Consider the following 17,781-nt stretch of genomic DNA (forward strand, 5'->3'; position numbering starts at 1 on the left):
TTTTATACTTATAAATGTGTAGGATATATTCTCACGATGTTTATAGGGCACTTAAAAAAAACTGCCATGCTTTTTAAACTCAGTCTGAAAATGTCAGCACAAGTAAAATGGCGAAATATGGGCAATTGCATTCTAATTCCAGGTTTAAACATTTAATGACTCAATCCCAGAAATTCTGAGCTGGTGGGAATAGTATACAACTATTTATCTTTATTTTAACCACTCGCTAGAATCAAGTAGTGAACAATAGTTAACATTGACTGAGATGCTAAGAATTAGGTTAAAAGTGGCACTTCGAATTTAATCCAGGCATATTTTATGCTTTTTAGTAAGTATTTTGCTTCTAATAGATACCTGAATTTTATAAAATGTAATATCCCAACCAGAGAAGGATTGCCAATTCTCCTATACACAAGTATCACTTAAATTTGGTTAGTTGGTTATACTTTGTTTCCCAGCCCTTTTATTAGTCTTAAAACTACATTTTCAGAGATGTAGTCAGTCTTCCCAACAATCCAATAAATTAAGTACATCACATATTCACACAGTGAGGAAGCAGAGGAGCTGGATTAAACATTGGGTCCTCTGATCCACTCCATTGGTCTTTCCCTTATTCTACGGCAATGTAAGTACATAGGTAATCTTTTGTTGCTCCTTCCTTGAGGAACCTTGCTTCCAAGTTTCCTGAAGACTTGATCTGCTTTAGGAGGCATGGTGATGAATAGTGTGGTCTCTGAAGTTGGCCTCCATTCCATCCCAACCAGCTGAAAGTTGGACTTACTATTTGAAACTCTCAATGACTCAGTTTTCTCATCTATCGAACAGTATTGATATGAAATTTCATAATGAGCACAAAATGAGGTAATGTATGTAACTACCTAACCTAACAGAGTAAAAGGCACATGGCATGAATTTTTTTCAACTATTTTTATTAGATATCTCAACTTACACACACACAAATACTCTGGAATAAAATCTATACTTTCTTTCCATGGAGGCATGAAAGAAAAGAGAGCTACTTCAGTTTAAAAAGTTTTTATGGGGACACCTGGATGGCTCAGTCTGTTAAGCATCCAATTCTTGATTTTGGTTCGGGTCATGATCTCACAATTCCGGAGACAGAGACCCACAACAGGCTCTTCTTAACAGCACAGAGTCTGCTTGGGATTCTCTCTTAGCTCCTCCCCTCACCCTCCCCTGGTCATGCTTGTGCTCTCTCTAAATAAACAAATAAACAAACGAAAAAGTTCAGCATGGATCAAGTTGGGGAAAATACATCTTTAGCTCTTTTGCAATTAAGTTTGTACACTGAAGTGACATCATTTTCTTGAAGTCATTGCTAAAATGTCACACTACACAAACACACACACACACACACATACACACACTTAGATATTTAAATGGTCGTTCATATTGCAAGTAAAACAAGAATGCTGGTATGCTCTGTCATTTTAGGTGAGGCACAGATACATGCACTCTTCCTCAGGTACAGACTGTCAGTGGGTCAAGCTTTGCCTTGTTTACCTTGAAACCCAATCTGCCCACCAAGATTGTCCAGCAAACAGCTTGCTGAAAAGGTATTAATTCACAGGAATAGTGGAGTTTTTCAGGTGGTGTAATTCATGGTTGGTAATGAAAGCAGCTGAAACAATCTGTTTTCATAAATTTCTTCACTACCTTAATATAAACCTCTTCATTAGTCAATAGGCCCACTGAACTATCCTAACAGCTTTGCTACCTCAAATATTTTTGTGGAAAGGTTAGAAATAAAGAGACAGAAACAAAAAAACAAACAATTGGGCTTGCTGATGGAAACTTTCAATGGCCTTAAAGGCCAATTACCTACCGCAGATGTTTAGGTACATAGGCACAACCAGTAAGGGGAAAACATATAAGAGGCTAGGGTTCCTCTCTTCCACCTCTTCCTTTTGCCTATTTAAAGTCTTCAGAGGGATGCTTTTAGAGACAGTCCCTTCCAAGGAAGGGACTTCACACTTAGTAAAATTTTGTCACTTAGAGGTTTCAGAGAGGCACAAAACATACTGACATATAGCTGCCCTTCTCTCCTGTCACATATGTATTTCTTATCGTTTGTTACTAAAATTTTATAAAAATATTAGAGCCAATGAATTGGAATTAAAATCTGGGGCTCTAGATTCAGAAAAAAATGAAAGGTTCAATATTGGCCCTCTTGCTTATTAACTTATTAACTCTTTTCACCCTCCCCTAAACGCAAGAAAAACAAAATTACCTCATCAAACTGTGAGTGAGAATCCAGGTCCCTGCTTTGTACACCTGCAGAGTTAAAAGTTAACCCTACTATTAACCAACACAGGAGCTCTTCTAAGCAGAGGGGGTTTCAGAGATGAAAGAGATAAGACTCAAGGTGATGATATTCCCACTTGTTTCACCATCTTAATTCACTATCTAGAGGGAACAACATGACCTTAGCCACAATGGGATCCATAATTTTCAAAAAAAAAAAAAAAAAAAAAAGGAGAAGAATATCATAGAGGTTAAGAGACAAATCCAAACAAATGGGTTCATTACTGGGTCTGGAAATAGATCCACTCGGATTTATGTATTTGGAGGAAGGGAAAATAGAAAAGGAAAGGGGCTGAAGGCACTACCTCTGGATTAGACTTGGAAAAGACTAGTGTAATCAAGACCCTTAAGGAAGGAGGCCATCCAGAGCAACATATGATTCCCTATACATTTCTGTACACATATGAGTAGCAAGAGGAACAAACAAAGGAATCAGGAGTTGGCTTGGGCCATAGTTCCAAAGTAACTGCTGCTGTAGAGGACTCAGCAGGAGGATGTAGGAGGTAGGAGGAGATTTACTCATCTTACTCTGAGATGTGAAAAGAACATGTAGTTTCTTTATTTCTCTCATACAAGTCTTTAAATTGCCCACTCGGACTTAATAATTCACAACATTTTAATTTTTTTCTAGCTTGAGTAGTCTCCTTAAATTTAAATATTGGGGCTATTCAAAGTTAACTCAGGAGGGCAATTTATATAGTCATTTTCTGGAGGATATAGTCTTTTCATCATAAATATTTACTCAGTCTTTCATAGTTCTTCAACATCTCCCTTTCTTCCCTGAGATAATTCCCAGATTGACTATGGTTTTATGACAATGAATAGAAGGAGCTTCAATCCATGCCAGTTAACTTCAGATGCTTTCAGCTTGCTGAAACAGAGTGGAAGGACTAGTCTGCTCCCTATGTGGATACTCCGAAGCAAATTCAAAATATTTAACAATGAGTATGTATGTCATAGCATGAACCAATCAAAACAGATGCATGTCCAATAAAAACTATCAGAAGAGACACTGACTGTGGTTACTGACACATGATACAGCCATGCCATTGTAGACCTGCTAAATATAAGCCCTATGAGTGACTACTGAAATTTGAATGTCCCACCTAGTCTTTTTTTTTAATTTTTTTTTCAATGTTTATTTATTTTTGAGAGACAGAGAGAGAGCGTGAGTAGGGAAGGGGCAGAGAGAGAGAGGGAGACACAGTATTCAAAGCAGGCCCCAGGGTCTGAGCTGTCAGCACAGAGCCCGACGCGGGGCTCGAACCCACAAACTGTGAGATCATGACCTGGACCGAAGTCGGACACCCAACTGACTGAGCCACCCAGGCGCCTCAGTGTCCCACCTAGTCTTTTGGAAGAAACTGCAGGTACCCCCCATTGGTGTCCATAGGCACAACCATTTCTCCCAGTCAAGGGTCAGGATCTTAAAAACCCACCACCTCATTCCCTAACTCCACAACTGTTTTTCCTGCCAAAATTCCTGAGGGCCAAAGGAGCAGGTTTTCCATATTCTCTGGTCTCATCTTGAGTTTGTTCTACCCCTTGGAACACACTAAAACTCTCTGATCTATTCTACCATTCTTGTTTCTTGATTTGTTGGGAATTAATGTGTTTGATTTCCCAAGAGCTAATGGGTTTAGAAAATCCTTTTTCCTCAACAATACCTGATATTCAAGAACATTATTGTTCTAAAGCAAAGAAGTCAAGAAGGTAAGCTTTGAAATGTAAAGCTGATCAGTGAGTTCTCTGTTTAATGTAGTACCAGCTCTGTCCTTTTGCAAGGCAATGGCTTCTTGACTCCATTAGGCAATGATTTAAATATATCCAAGAACTGTTCCTTACAAGTGTGCATTAAATATTGATAATGAAAAATCATAATCTATTTTGAAAAATTAGAAAAAAATAGGAAATATAAATAATAATACTTAGAACACTGTAACATATATTAAGCAGTATATTAATTAAAGGCAGCATGGAAATTCAGATATTTATATCAAAGGATAAAATCAGTACACTTTTTACAAACTGCCCAAAACATCCAAAGAAATAGAAACTGGTAGTGTGGGAAGGACCCTTCAGTGAGTCACGGATCATCAAACAGGATTTTAGGCTATGCTGGGATCTTTTTCCTACTGATTTTGTTATTATTGTTGGAATTAAATCAGAAGCCACGAATAAACCATTGAGACCCATCTCAATTAATTCCCCAATTCCACCCCTTACTTTCAATCCCTAGCCTAAGTCTTCATCACAAAAAGACACTATTGCAAGCTTAACCTCTAAGGCAAATATAACAAAGCAAAGGAAGACAGAATGGCAGTCTGTATAACACCTGCAATCTAATCTAAAAATAAAATCTGAGGGGCCATCCTAAAAGTCCTGATTTCCTACTCTATTCCAAAAAATTAAAGAGACCAAATTTACTGCCTGCTAAAACTTAAAAGGGTCAGCACACGAAGAACCAGTTAAGTTTGGCTCTCTAAACATCTAGAATGTAACTTCCCACACAGAACACAACTTTAAATCATCATGGTCCACCATGACGGAATCTTCTGTGATGGAGAGTAAAATCTCACAGGTTTAGGCCAAGAACAATTGTTCTCAGAAATACCAAAGTGATATTAAAGAATTCACTGAAGAAGCTATGAATCACTGCCTACATCCAACCATCAGAGGTATGTAAATCCAAACTACAGAAAGGTGGAGGAGGTTCAGATTCCCCATCTGAATGCATAGATGAACAAACATTTCCTGAATCCTTAAGTGTTTTTTTTTTCCTGAACAGTGCTAAGATCTACTAGTATATCCTATCCTATTCAAGACACCATTTTCCAACGTTTAGAATCTGGCATTTTTCCCAGTTACTAAAAATTCTAATGAAAAGAAGAAGTCACACAAACCCAACCCGACAAGCTTAAGATCTTTTGTTGGTTGTCTTCTATAATTGATATTACATGTATATTTAGAATAAATGGACGCTGTAGCTTTGTGTCAGTCACTCATTCTAACATGTTTCACATTCTCTTGAATTGTGTGCAACTTTAGAAATTTCCAGTCATCTTACTTTTAAATACCTCAGCTTACAATATAAAAGGACGCAGAGCTTATTTAAATGAAGACATTATACATAGCTCTGCCTGCACTCTTTCAAAATACTCAGTCGATTAACATAAGCTACCTTCCAGAGGATTTGCTTTAAGTCAGGTGGAAAGGAGTATTATTTCAGAACTAAGGAAAAAGAATATGAAATGCAGAGCAAACCAAACATCTGAAAAAGCATAAAGACTGTTCAATTTCCCATATTTTAGAGGTGGTGATGTGGTCTTTTTTCCCCCTTTAAAACGTTTTGCCAAATATTGCATTCTGGGCACAAAAAAAGACCTCGAGGAGGTCTCTGAAGGGATATAATGTCCAAAATGTTGCAGCCCCTTCTATCAGATGCTTGGGAAGTCTCTCTGCAGCCTCCAAAATATTGCAAGCTCAATTACCCTTGGGGTGCAGTGAGCGAGCAGCACCATTAATCATTCCCAGGGCACTAAAAATGCCCCGAGAACAGTCCTGAGTCCTACGGCATTAAGGGTGTCCAAGAACTGAGTTGGTCTCTGACAGCTGGGCCATGCTGCCACCTGGAGGTCAGTAGAAAACACAACTCCTCTGATGACAGTCTTTTCCCTCCAGTTCTAGAGAAAAGCTATTGTAAGGCTTGTGGGCTATGGTGAATATTCTCTCCTTCTTGAACTCTTAACCTTGTTCTTCCTCCTCTCAAAAACGTTGGGACTTTCCTCTTCATTGTTCAGTTGCTTGTGGAACAAGCAATGCCAACAGCAGTGGGTGAAGGCCAGCAGTCCAACAGTTCTTGCTTTCCATGCTTTCTTCATCCACATCCTCAAGGATCCTGGAGCCCCATCTTTGAATGCACCTTTTCTCTTGTTCACCCATCCATCAACATAAACATTAGGTGTCTCATGTTCTGTTCTAGAGACAACACATCATACCCATTCTCAAAGTGCTCCTCTGGGTGAAGAGGGAGAAAAGAAAATAGTCAGTCATGGCCCAGTCATGATAAGTGATGATAAGTCATGATAAGTGATGTTGTGGGAACAGTGGAAGGATTACCTAAATCAGTCAGAGATGTTAGGAAAGTATCCAGTGGGAAGGGCTCTTCACAGGCATCATAGAAGGAACAAGGGTGTTATTTTGAAATCTGATGAGGCTGTGGTCAAATCATATCTACAAATACAAATCAAGCAACTTTTCCAACTTTTATTTTCTTGACCTGGAAATTTTTTCATAACAACACTTATTTTACAATGGTATTATAAACGGTATTTCAGAGGAGATAGAAATTATATGTGTCAAAGAGCTAGTAGAGTATATTAGCTCAACACAGGTAGTTGTTTTTATTTATTTTTTATTTTTTTTTAAAAAAATGTTTAATGTTTATTTTTAGAGAGAGAGACAGACAGACAGACAGACAGTGGGGGAGGGGCAGAGAGCGAGGGAGACACAGAATCTGAAGCAGGATCCAGGCTCTGAGTTGTCAGCACAGAGCCCCACGCGGGGCTTAAACTCACAAGAGGTGAGATCGTGACCTGAGCCAAAATTGGACCTTAACGAACTGAGCCACACAGGCGCCCCAACACCAGGTAGTTGTTTTTGTTTCGATTATAATATCTCTGGCAGAGCAAGGTAGACTCATCCAGGCAGAGAAGGGGGGAAGAGAGGGACAATGCACACTAAGTCTGACAGTGAGAGAATAGTGGGTTTAGGGATCTTCAAGGGCATGTTATCACTGGAAACACTTCAATTTCACTCTCCTTTTCATGTTTCTCTATGACTGTCTCTCCTCCTTTATCTTGTTCCTTGTTGTTTTTTCCACATTGTCCCTACTCAACATTGAAAGGAAACCAAGAATGTTGTTTGTTTCCAGAATATTAAACAAGTGTTTAAGTTTTCAGCTAATTCATGATTACAACATTTGTTTGGAGGAGAAACAGGCACCTGGAAAAACTTCTTTTTTCATCAAATTTCCTTTAACTCAGTAGAGAACTTGGTGGGTAGGTACTGACATTCTGATAAAATGCTAGCATTACTTTGTCCCTACAGAATGCACTAGTAAGTTTGAGTGAGCTGTAGTGACACCTCCTGGTAAGAGAAAGGGAGCATCACTGGATAGAAAACTTGCCTTGCCTTTACAATTTTATGATCAAAAGCAATACATGAAAACATCTTTTTTATATGAAGTGTTTTCCTGCCTAAAAAAAAAAAGTTTGCAAAGACGGACACACATGCATATATACACATACTCAGGTATGACTGACTTCCATTTTAAAAACCAGCTAAATCCAAAGAAGGAATTTTTTGGTTTTTTTCACGACATCAAATAACTAATTTTAATTCTTAAAAAATCTTTCATCCACTTATTTTAGCACTGTATATATAGAATCTAACATTCCCTAAAGCTAAGAAGATGCTATGGAAGTTGCTTTTGTAGTATTTTTAACCGGGTTCTTTGTGAAATGTTAATCTGATACTTCCTCTTGAATGCCTCAACTATCAATGGTCTGAAACATCACCTCAAGCCCACCATATATCCCTACCCCAGCACTGCAGTTTCCACTTAGGCCATCCCTGGCCTGAAACATCTTCAGGTCTAGAGTCCCCCAGTCCACCTATCACTTCCCTCTCCACTCCCAAGCAATCTATTTCTTTCAAAATGTACTTGTGTTCTGATAAGTATATTTAAGACCCTGTATATTAAGAGCCAAAATGATAAGTATTAATAACTTAACCTTTTGTATCTCCTTAGTGACATATGGAACTTGCAAATATAAAGTTAGCCTTTCTAGAAATGCAATCCCTTGATTATAACAGAGTCTCAGCCAGCCAGCCAGCCAGCCAGCCATCCATCCATCCATCCATCCATCCATCCAATATTTATTCATTTGCCTAGTACTACATGTCAGACCCTCTGCTAGATATTAGGGGAAACAAATGCAACCATCAAAGACATTATCTTTGTTTCAGAGAATTTAAATTCTTGTGGTCAAATAGAGGGGGTAAAGAATAACAAACAAACAAAAAGCTCAAATTGTGATAAGGTCTATTAAGGAAACATAAGGTATAAAGAGTGAAAAGAGACTAGAAGGAAGTGTCCTGTCCTTTAGATAAGTAGAAGGCAGGGAAGGGCTCTCAGGGGAGGCAGCAGAAGCTGAGACCTGTAGGACAAAAAGCTACTATGGGGACAATCATAGGAGGGTGTTGCAGGCAGAGGGAACAGCATGGGCAAAGGCCCTGTGACAGAATGGACTTGATGTTTTTATGGAAATAGCGAGGAAACAGAAAGTAGCAAGAGTTAAAGTTGATGTATGTGGTCATAAGGTTTAATTCAAAGCCCAATGAGAAGTCCTTGGATGGTTTTAAAGAAGAAAAGATAAAATCTAATTTAGGTCTTGACAATAGGTAATACATAATAGTACTTACTTTCTGCCAGACACTCACTTAATCCTCATACCAACCTTACAGGATAGGTATTAGTAATTTTATCAATAGGAAAAAGGAAGTAAAGAGAAGTGAAGTAATTTGCCCCAGTCTCACAGCTAGTAAGTAGCAGTAATGGGATTCATAATCAGGCCACCCACCCATGGAGTCCATGCTAAAAACAGTATGCAATATAGCCTCTCATGTCATCATTTCTGCCAGAGCAAGAGTGGGAAGAACTTGTTGGAAGGTAAGGCAATGATCCAGGCTAGAAATTATGGTGTCTTACTCCAGAAGGATGGCAGTAAAGATGGTAAAGATTAAATGGATTTATGATATATTTTAGTGGTAAATTCTATGGGTCTTGCAGGACTGAACATGGCAGGCAAGGGGAATGCCTAGTGGGGACCAATATTTCAACAACAGTAGAATCACATTGCAGAGATGGCTTTTGCTATTGTTTACTCAATGTGCATTTTCTATATTACCAGGATCTTCCCATGAAGAAGTTTTTTCTTTCAAGCTAATACATTCAAAATATTTGCTATACAGAACACTGTTCATCTCAGTGTCCATTGGAACAACCTTTTAACGTAGCTCACTAATTTTTCTGGTCTTTTCTATGAACACGTACAAAATTTTATGATGTACTATGTAAGTTTAGGATTTTTTTTTCTTTTACACTATATCATCTACTTTTACCTTGTCAACAATTATTTTTTGAAAAAAATAGTTTTAAATAATGTTTAACATTCTATTATAAATACAAGCTGTACATTCTTATTCTATCTTTGGGCCGTTGTGTTGCTTCTAATTTTTCACTATTCCAAGTAACATACTTTACATTCATCTTTGACTGCAACCCTGATTATTTCCCAATGCTAAACAACTAAAACTGTAAGTTTTAGGTCTAATGGAATAGTTTTATTCCCTGACAAACTGCATTTACATGTTTCTACCTTGTATTGCACTAAAATGTAACAGCTGAAATACCACCAGTGCTGTGTGAGAGAACCTGCAAGAAGGCAGATCATGTGGGAGCAGGTACTAGCAGGTGGATAAACATGGCAGTGGGTGTCTGCAAAAATTCTTTTTTGATTGTTTCACTTGCATCAGTGAATAGGAAGTAATGCCTTCATCTGAGAGTGAAGGTGTAGACAGAGGTACTGAGTGTTTAAGGAGACAAGAGAAAGTATGACATACAGTGAATGAAGTAAGCTAATGCAGTAAGGGTATCTGATAACTTCAAGAACACATTTAACATTAATGCATATGTACCCATCCACAGGAAGTCCTTATTCAATGTTTATTTGGGTAAGTGTATTTTCCTAATTAAAGGCCAAATTTCCTGATAAATCTTCATTAGCAAGAAATCCAGTTGCCTTGACCACACCCATACCATACTACACATGACTAGTACTTCTGTCAATAAAAAGTAACAGGCCCCAGAACAGAACTGGTATTCAACTACCAGTCAAAAGGGTTCAAAATGAGAAAAGTATTTACTTCCACGTGTAGCTTGAATCCGGCATTTAGTTTCTCTCTTTGTAGATCTAGAATAGTTATTATATTAATACTATATTTGTATAGAATTCTTCAAATTTTTCTAAACATTTTTATTCTCACAATATTGCTGTAAAACACACACAACACACACATACACACACAGGCACCCTTACAAAAAAAAAAAAAAAGTCAAGTTCAAACCCAACTATGGGATTCCTTCAAACAGAAAGTGTATTTTAAATAAACCTTTAGGCAACGATAGGCATTTTACCAATTTGGTATGCAAAGTGGGACATTTCAAGTTGAGTATAGCATGAAGAAAAATCAAAAGGTTAATACATAATAAACTTCTGTAATAAGCTATATCTTTGAAATTTATAGCACATATATCTTTGCTTCCTGACACCATGTATAAAATACATACTGAACCAAAATGTGCAGAATGAAGGAAGTATTTGCCTTTTCATTTTTTATTTGGTTGTTCTACCTTTAGGAAGATATTGGCATGGAATAGAGAAAGGAAAGGCCAAATTCTGACCTAATACTATAGTATGAGAATTGCAGTTACCTTATTCTTCTCTCACTGCATTCTAGAGAAGAAACTTCAATGGCCATTAGAGAATAAAATAGGATTTCAGCTCAGGTCTTTAGAGGTAGCTATTCTTAAAAATTAATTCACTTGATAAATGTTCCAAGTTTCTTCCTCACTTTTTTTCTATGTGAACATTTATCCTATGTGCTTTGGATGGATGTTACCAAATTTCTGAGTTCAAATTCATAGTCCCAAGAGTTATGCATACCTGAACAAGTTGGTGAGGAATACTTAACTGGTCTCCAAATCTCTTAGGGATAATTTGAAGACAAATTCTCTATCCAAATGTTATTAATTACATATTTAGCACCTTAGGTAGCTTATTTCTGAGAGGCTTTAGAGATCAAAAGGGATATGAAAAAAAAGGAAGAGAATCAAAGCTAAAACATCAATTTGAATTGAGCTGCACAATGAGAATTTACACCAGTACTTTGTTGCAATGTAATCTATAAATAACCCTCTGAGGTTCACTTGCCAATTAGGAATCATCACATGGCATGCACCTTAGATGTCAGTAGCTAATTTGCATGTCATTGAAACATTAATTTGATGAAAATTTTAAAGCTTTATGCACTATTTATAACATAATTGGAAGCACAGTAATTGTACCAATACACAGATTCTCATCATATCCAACGTGCTTCTTAAAAGGCCAAGTTTAAATGATCAGTATTTATCATTGTCTGTTTGAAAGTTTGCTTCAGTTCAGGACAAAATACCCGTGTTTTAGACTTTAAATTATTTTTTAACATTAACCATAATTGAGATGTCTGGGGAAAAATGGTGTCTATGTGAGAGATAGAGAAGATGAAAATCATTTCATACCCAGAGGTATCTATTGGTAGATTTGGAAGTTTAATTCAGAGTTTGTGCCCTCAGCCATAAATATGTCACCTTGCATCAATAATTTAGTTCTAATTTGTCTTCAAGTTTTTACTTTTTTTTTTTCTCTCCCTGAGTTTTCCAACAGTCAAAAAGAATAGTTTTGTGGGTGGTCCCTTCTAAAAGCTTAAAATGGCTGTTGATTCAAGTACAAAGGGAAACAACCAGTGGGTGCGTACATTTAACTACTGTATTTAAGTACAGTACTTAGAAAAAATATTATATTTACATAGCCAGAAATTTCATAAGCTGACAGCCTGGTGGAGTGAGACTGCCATCAGAATTGCCATACCTGTCAATCAGGTCCAGCCAATGGCTGATTGGGTAGCAAGCAGAAAAGCCAATCAGAAGCAGAGGAAGAGGGGAAGAGAGAAAGAGAAATGTCTGAAAGTCTCCACTACCAAAGAATCACAAGGATTTTTCCAACACTTATTTTCATTCTCACATCCTCAGACTATTTGGAGTTTAGTATCCCCAGAGGGGAATTCTTTCTAATGAAAAGATTTGGTTACTTCGCTTTTTTTTTTACTGGTTGCTACTATTAATAGTGTTTTTTTCCAGAAAGTGGAAGCTGAGCTTCATTAAAGATAAAGTCTGGGTTTTTAATTTAATGCAACAGATGTGCAAATATATGTTGACTCACTATTAGTTAATTCGTTATGTGTTTATGGCTTCTCTATCCTGCTAAAATATAAATATCTTTAGATCAGAAGCCATCCCTAAGTTTGCCTAATGCCCTCAACATTTGCAATATTAGATCTTAATAACTATTTGTGGATTTGATTGTATTTCTAAATACATATTCATATTAATTTTGATGCTGTCTCCCCCCACCCACAATAAAAAATAGACATTTTGACAAAATACATACATAAGTAGAGTAAGATAAAGTCACTGAGAAATATAACATACATACACCCACTTTCCAAAGAGTGTTAGATGATTGATAAATTAGACTCGGATTGGCTCTGAGCCTTCTAGTGGCCAAAGCAAAAGAGGAAATGTGATCAGTTAAGAAATTCACATTACTCCTGAGATTAAAAATAATAATTTATCATAAAAAGCTATGTATAAAAAACATACACAATCATTAATTTGTATTGCTTTAGATCTTCATTTCATAAGTGTTTACATTATTACTCATGTTAATCTTTATTTTAAAGAAAATCTAAACAAATATCGGCTACTAAAAACAAAATCTAATTCAATACTTTTTTTCCATATTAGTTTATGGGAAGGAAAACTAAATTTAAGATTGAAATGCACTTATTTGAATCATTTAACCAATTTGTTTATGGTTGCATTTAGTTACGAGAATTGAGTGTCAAACTTCATCTTCCCTATTAAACATTTAATAAGTTCTAAACGTGTAGGAGGAAACTGAGTTTTTTAAATAAAATGTCTCCAAAATAAACATTTCCAATTATCATTTTTATATACATAGAACAGTTTTCTCTCTCCTTTCCAGCCTCCCATCCACACCCTATACCTGGCAAAAAAAAAAAAAAAAAAAAAAAAAAAGCATAAGAAAACAGTGGGTAGTTTTCATTACTTAATATTAAGAAAAATTAATGGAATTAAAGTCACCATTTAAATGTAACAAAGCAAAGGCACTATGATGCTCTATTACTTTGCCTTATGATACGTGAAGATACTGCCTGAAATACTCAAATGTATATTATGTGCCACATAGCTTGGGCTTTTAAAGGTCAAAGAAGTATTCCCCAACGAAATTATTCATTGAAACATGCCCTTCACTTCCTGTGTTAGGTTCTGACTCTTTCCAGGTTTAATAAAAGTTGTTCTCTCTCTCTTCACTCTTCCCCCCGCTAATCCCTGCATGTTTTCAACAGGAAGTCCCTTACGGACAATGTTGAAGATATTTGCACATAAATTTATGACATAGAATAAAAATAACATAATATTCAGAGTCAACAGAGTATTACTTTAAAAGGAAATTGATTGTGAAGAAGAAAAGAGGATCAACATAAACTCAGCAAGAGTCTGAATGATAGTATATAGTACAAATAATTCTCTATTTGGGGGTCCTGAGAAATTTCAGCAAGTGGTTGTGGAGTAATGAATGTTTGTAATTCATTAGCTACTATTTTAAAATGCAAAGCACACCATGACATCAATGATGTTCTTTTTAATCTCAACAAACAGGCTATTACAATTAAAGCACTTGCAAAAAGACAGTATATTTAAATATAGATTTTGATAAGATTACAATATTTTAATATCAATAATTTGATAACATTTCATAATTCTATAGAAAGAAGAAAACGTGTTATAAGATTGGTTCAAAAACATATGTATGCACCAACAACCTTCTACGAGTATTTAGTAACAGCTAGCATTTCTATCCTTGAAAACGTCTTTTCCTCAGTACCCTTTAGTAAGGTTTTAGTATATCTTTAAGAAAATAATCACTGTTTACTTAAAATACATACATTTTTTCCCAAGTAGAGAAAATAATAGCATTTTAAAGTGCTTGATTTTCTTTTCTCACTTTCCATCTTCCCTCAGCTCCTAGACAACAAAACAATGGTTCTTTCTTCATGTGGAAGAGTAAACTCAATAAACACAAATGGCTAGGGGGCCTCACAGCAGTGAAATTATGGCTTCACAAGGACTTTTTTTTCTTTTCGAAAAAACACGTTTAAAAGGACCTTTTTCAACATACTTTAAAGTCATGCATATTTCAATGATATAATTAAATTGGCAACACTAAACATTGCTGACTGATAAATGAGGCCAAAATAATTAAGTTCTGCTTTTTGTACAATCAAGATTTAGTGCAGCAATCAATCTGGGTAAGAATTTGGAGTCCGGAGATTTCAGAAGATGAACAAGCAACTAGATAAAACTGGTCATGTGGGAAGGTGATTAGATGAGTATACAGTTTATACATAGCTGTGGATACCTTCCATGTCTTAATCTTCATTAGAACCTGGCTGATTCATTGTTCATGTGGTCTCATACTAAACTGGACATGGTTCGCAGGTAGACAAACAATAGAACAGCTTAAAAGATAATCCTATGCGCTCAATGAGCACTATTGATATTGAAAATGTAAAATATTAACAGACTGAAAATAAAAGTTCTTTCCAAAGCCAAACAAAAAACCTAGAGGCTCAAGTACTGCAATGGAAAAGATTAAGGAATATTAAGAGTGATGAGGAGCGAGGGAGAGAGAGAACACAATATACTTTCCACATGTGTATTTATGGAACTGGGTATGTTGGCTGCCCATTCAGGTTTCCATTTTTATTTATCTTCTACCTAACTCTCTCTTCCTTCCCTAGAATAAACGGCTTTCCATACCCTAAACAACATCCCCACTCTGCATGGTCTCGTCTGTGGAATCAGACCGTGGTCAGAGAGAGGTGTTCATATTATTTCTCCTGGGGGCTGCAACTCCAGGCTTCAGCAGACTGATGCACTTAGCACGTCCATCAGGCAAGTCAGAGTAAAATATAACCTGGGCAGCTGGGTGTGTTAGTAGCTCCTGGGATTTACAACCAGCTACAAATATAAATAAGTAAATATATATGTGTATATACATATGTGTATATGTGTAAATATATATATATTTATATATATGTGTATATATATGTGTGTATATATGTATATATACACATGTATATGTGTGTGTGTGTGTGTGTATATATATATATATATATATATATATATATATATATATATGTCTTGTCAAGAGCTTACTGATTAGTACCTATGGATCTTAGAGAAAGAAGAAACATCCTCCTCAGGAAAATGCACCCTCCTTTGTAGTGGGCCAAAGAATAGACATCATGAACAGGTGATATCGCTGTAATTTAGAAAAATGGAAAAACTCAAGAGCGTCCTACTCTCCAACAAAACGAACAAGCGCTAGCTGTGTTTTGGCATCTCCAACTACGGACAGCCGTCTCCCTTTGACTCCAGGTGCACATGTCTGCCTCCATGAACGTTAGCACGCGGCTAGGGTGGAAGAGAAACGAATGTGCACACTAGTGCTTGGCCGTTTGTAGAGTGGAAATTGCACTTTGTGTTTAAAAACGGACTCCCCACCCCCCTCCGCCGCCCCGGAACCATGCAATTCAACTAGCTGAAAGCGCAACCAGAATAAATACACATTCAAAACTAGAGGGGGAGGGGGCGAGAAAATAAACCCCACCCAGGAACCTTTAAGAGAAACAGGTGCTAGCAAGAGAAAGCAGCCAGTTGCCAATAATACTTAAAACTCCATCTTCCTTACTCTGAAAACAATTTCTACGGGGAAATACGCGCCCTGTTTCCGAGGGTTTAATTCACTGGGTTGTCTCTGAGAATCAGAGTCAGATCTAAGTTTCACACTCAGGAGCGGTTTTCGCTGTCGAGTACTATTGCCCTCCCAGCCCAGAGAAGTCCGTCTGCAAACTGGGTAAGCCCTTTCTCCAAGCAGCCTTGACCTCACTCCTGCAACTCATCACTTTTATTTATGGCCCCGTGAGCAGCGGCTGTGTCGCTCAGCCCGGCCCCAAGAACAGTCACCGCGAACAATGAGCCAGGGAAGGGACCCACCCAGCGAACGCCTGCTCGCCGGCCGCGCGCAAGCCCGCTAGTGCGGGACGCTCCGGCTTCGGGGATCCCGCTGCCCCCGTCCTTTCCCCTCCAGAACCCAAGAAAAACGAGAAGGTACGTCTTCCCCTACACCTCGACTCCCGTAATCACTCAGTCAGCCTTGCTGCCAGCACCCCCCGGTTAAAGGTGCCGTGTCTAAAAAGAAAATCAGAAGAGGGAGCGGCGTGGCGGTCCCGCCGGCCGCCACCCGGATGTAACTAGCCCAGTTGGGGGGTCTGGCACGCACTTACGCCCGAGTCCGCGACTCATTGAAATCCCGAAGGATTTGGGGTGGGGGCAAGAGGTGGGGCCAGGAGCCATAAAGTGGCTTCCGCTCCCTCCCCCCCCAACCCCCCGCCCCGGCCTGGCACGGCTCTGGGATCGGGCAAGACACAAAAGACGGGTAGTAGCAGTGCCACCAACTCCGCCGCCGCCTCCGTCTGCGCTGCGTAGGCGAACGCGGCGGCGGGGGCCTCGGGGCCGGGTCCCCGCGCCGGCCGGGGCGCGCCCGGAGGCTGGGAGCATCCCTGGACGCCACTGGAGCCTCCTGGTGCGCTTTGCGCGCAGCCCCCCAACGGGAGCTTTACGCTCCGCAGAGAAAGACGCCGAGGCGTGGAGGAGAAATGGAGAGAAAAGGCAAGACTTACTTGGCGGCCGAAGGCTCAGCCAGACTCCCGCTTCGGACTCGGCAGGTGTCTGGCACCGCGGGCCCAGGCGGAAGGCGCTGGCGCAGCTCCGAGCCGGGCTCCACTTGAGCGAGGACGGAAACTCCCCTCGCCACCCGGCCCCGCGCGGCGCTCCCCGCTGTCACGGCACCGAGCGACGCAGGCACGCTCCCCACTGCCGCCTCTGTCCTGGTGGGTCTGTCTCCCCTCGTCTCCGGGTTCGGCTGCTCCCCCACAGACCACACCCTGTCACCTCAGCGGCCCTCCACTCCTTCCTCTTTGACACTTCCACCGGTTACTCCTCTGTCTGCGTCCTCCCACCCCCTCAGCCCACGTGCTTCTGCCGCTCCCTCGGCTCTAAACTTCCCCTGCCTAAGCCCCGCACCAACCCCCCCCCCCCCCCCCCCCCCGGTTTGAAAACCCGAGGTCTCCACGCACGGTGAAGGCCCTGGGGTAGCATAGCAGCCGGCCGACCTTTAGGTCATCAACCACATTCCCCCCCACCCAACCACTTAAGTAGGCAGAACCCGTTATTTTGGTTTTGTTAATAAGATGGCTTAATATTGTGTGTTATATATAAGGATGTGTATTTTTAATATGCCATGTATCACTCTTAATAACATTACTGCGTGTCACTTAGGAAACATCTCACAGCTATGCATTGACATTTGGGGCTGGCCTATCAGTCCAGATTTTTCCATATGCAAACAGCTCAGCAAAATT

At 39.0% G+C, this 17,781-nt stretch overlaps 1 protein-coding gene across 1 annotated transcript in view; it reads right to left on the reverse strand.

Annotated features, from left to right (window-relative positions):
• SEMA6D (semaphorin 6D) overlaps positions 1-17,381 on the reverse strand; it is a 576,018-nt gene extending 558,637 nt beyond the window's left edge. Inside the window, exon 1 of the mRNA XM_045449833.1 lies at positions 17,041-17,381. The gene's annotated coding sequence lies outside the window, so the exon portion shown is untranslated. The remainder of the gene's footprint in view (positions 1-17,040) is intronic.
• Between the last annotated feature and the right edge of the window lie 400 nt (positions 17,382-17,781).

Source organism: Leopardus geoffroyi, chromosome B3, assembly GCF_018350155.1.
Source record: "Leopardus geoffroyi isolate Oge1 chromosome B3, O.geoffroyi_Oge1_pat1.0, whole genome shotgun sequence".
NCBI classification, from domain to species: Eukaryota; Metazoa; Chordata; class Mammalia; order Carnivora; family Felidae; genus Leopardus; species Leopardus geoffroyi.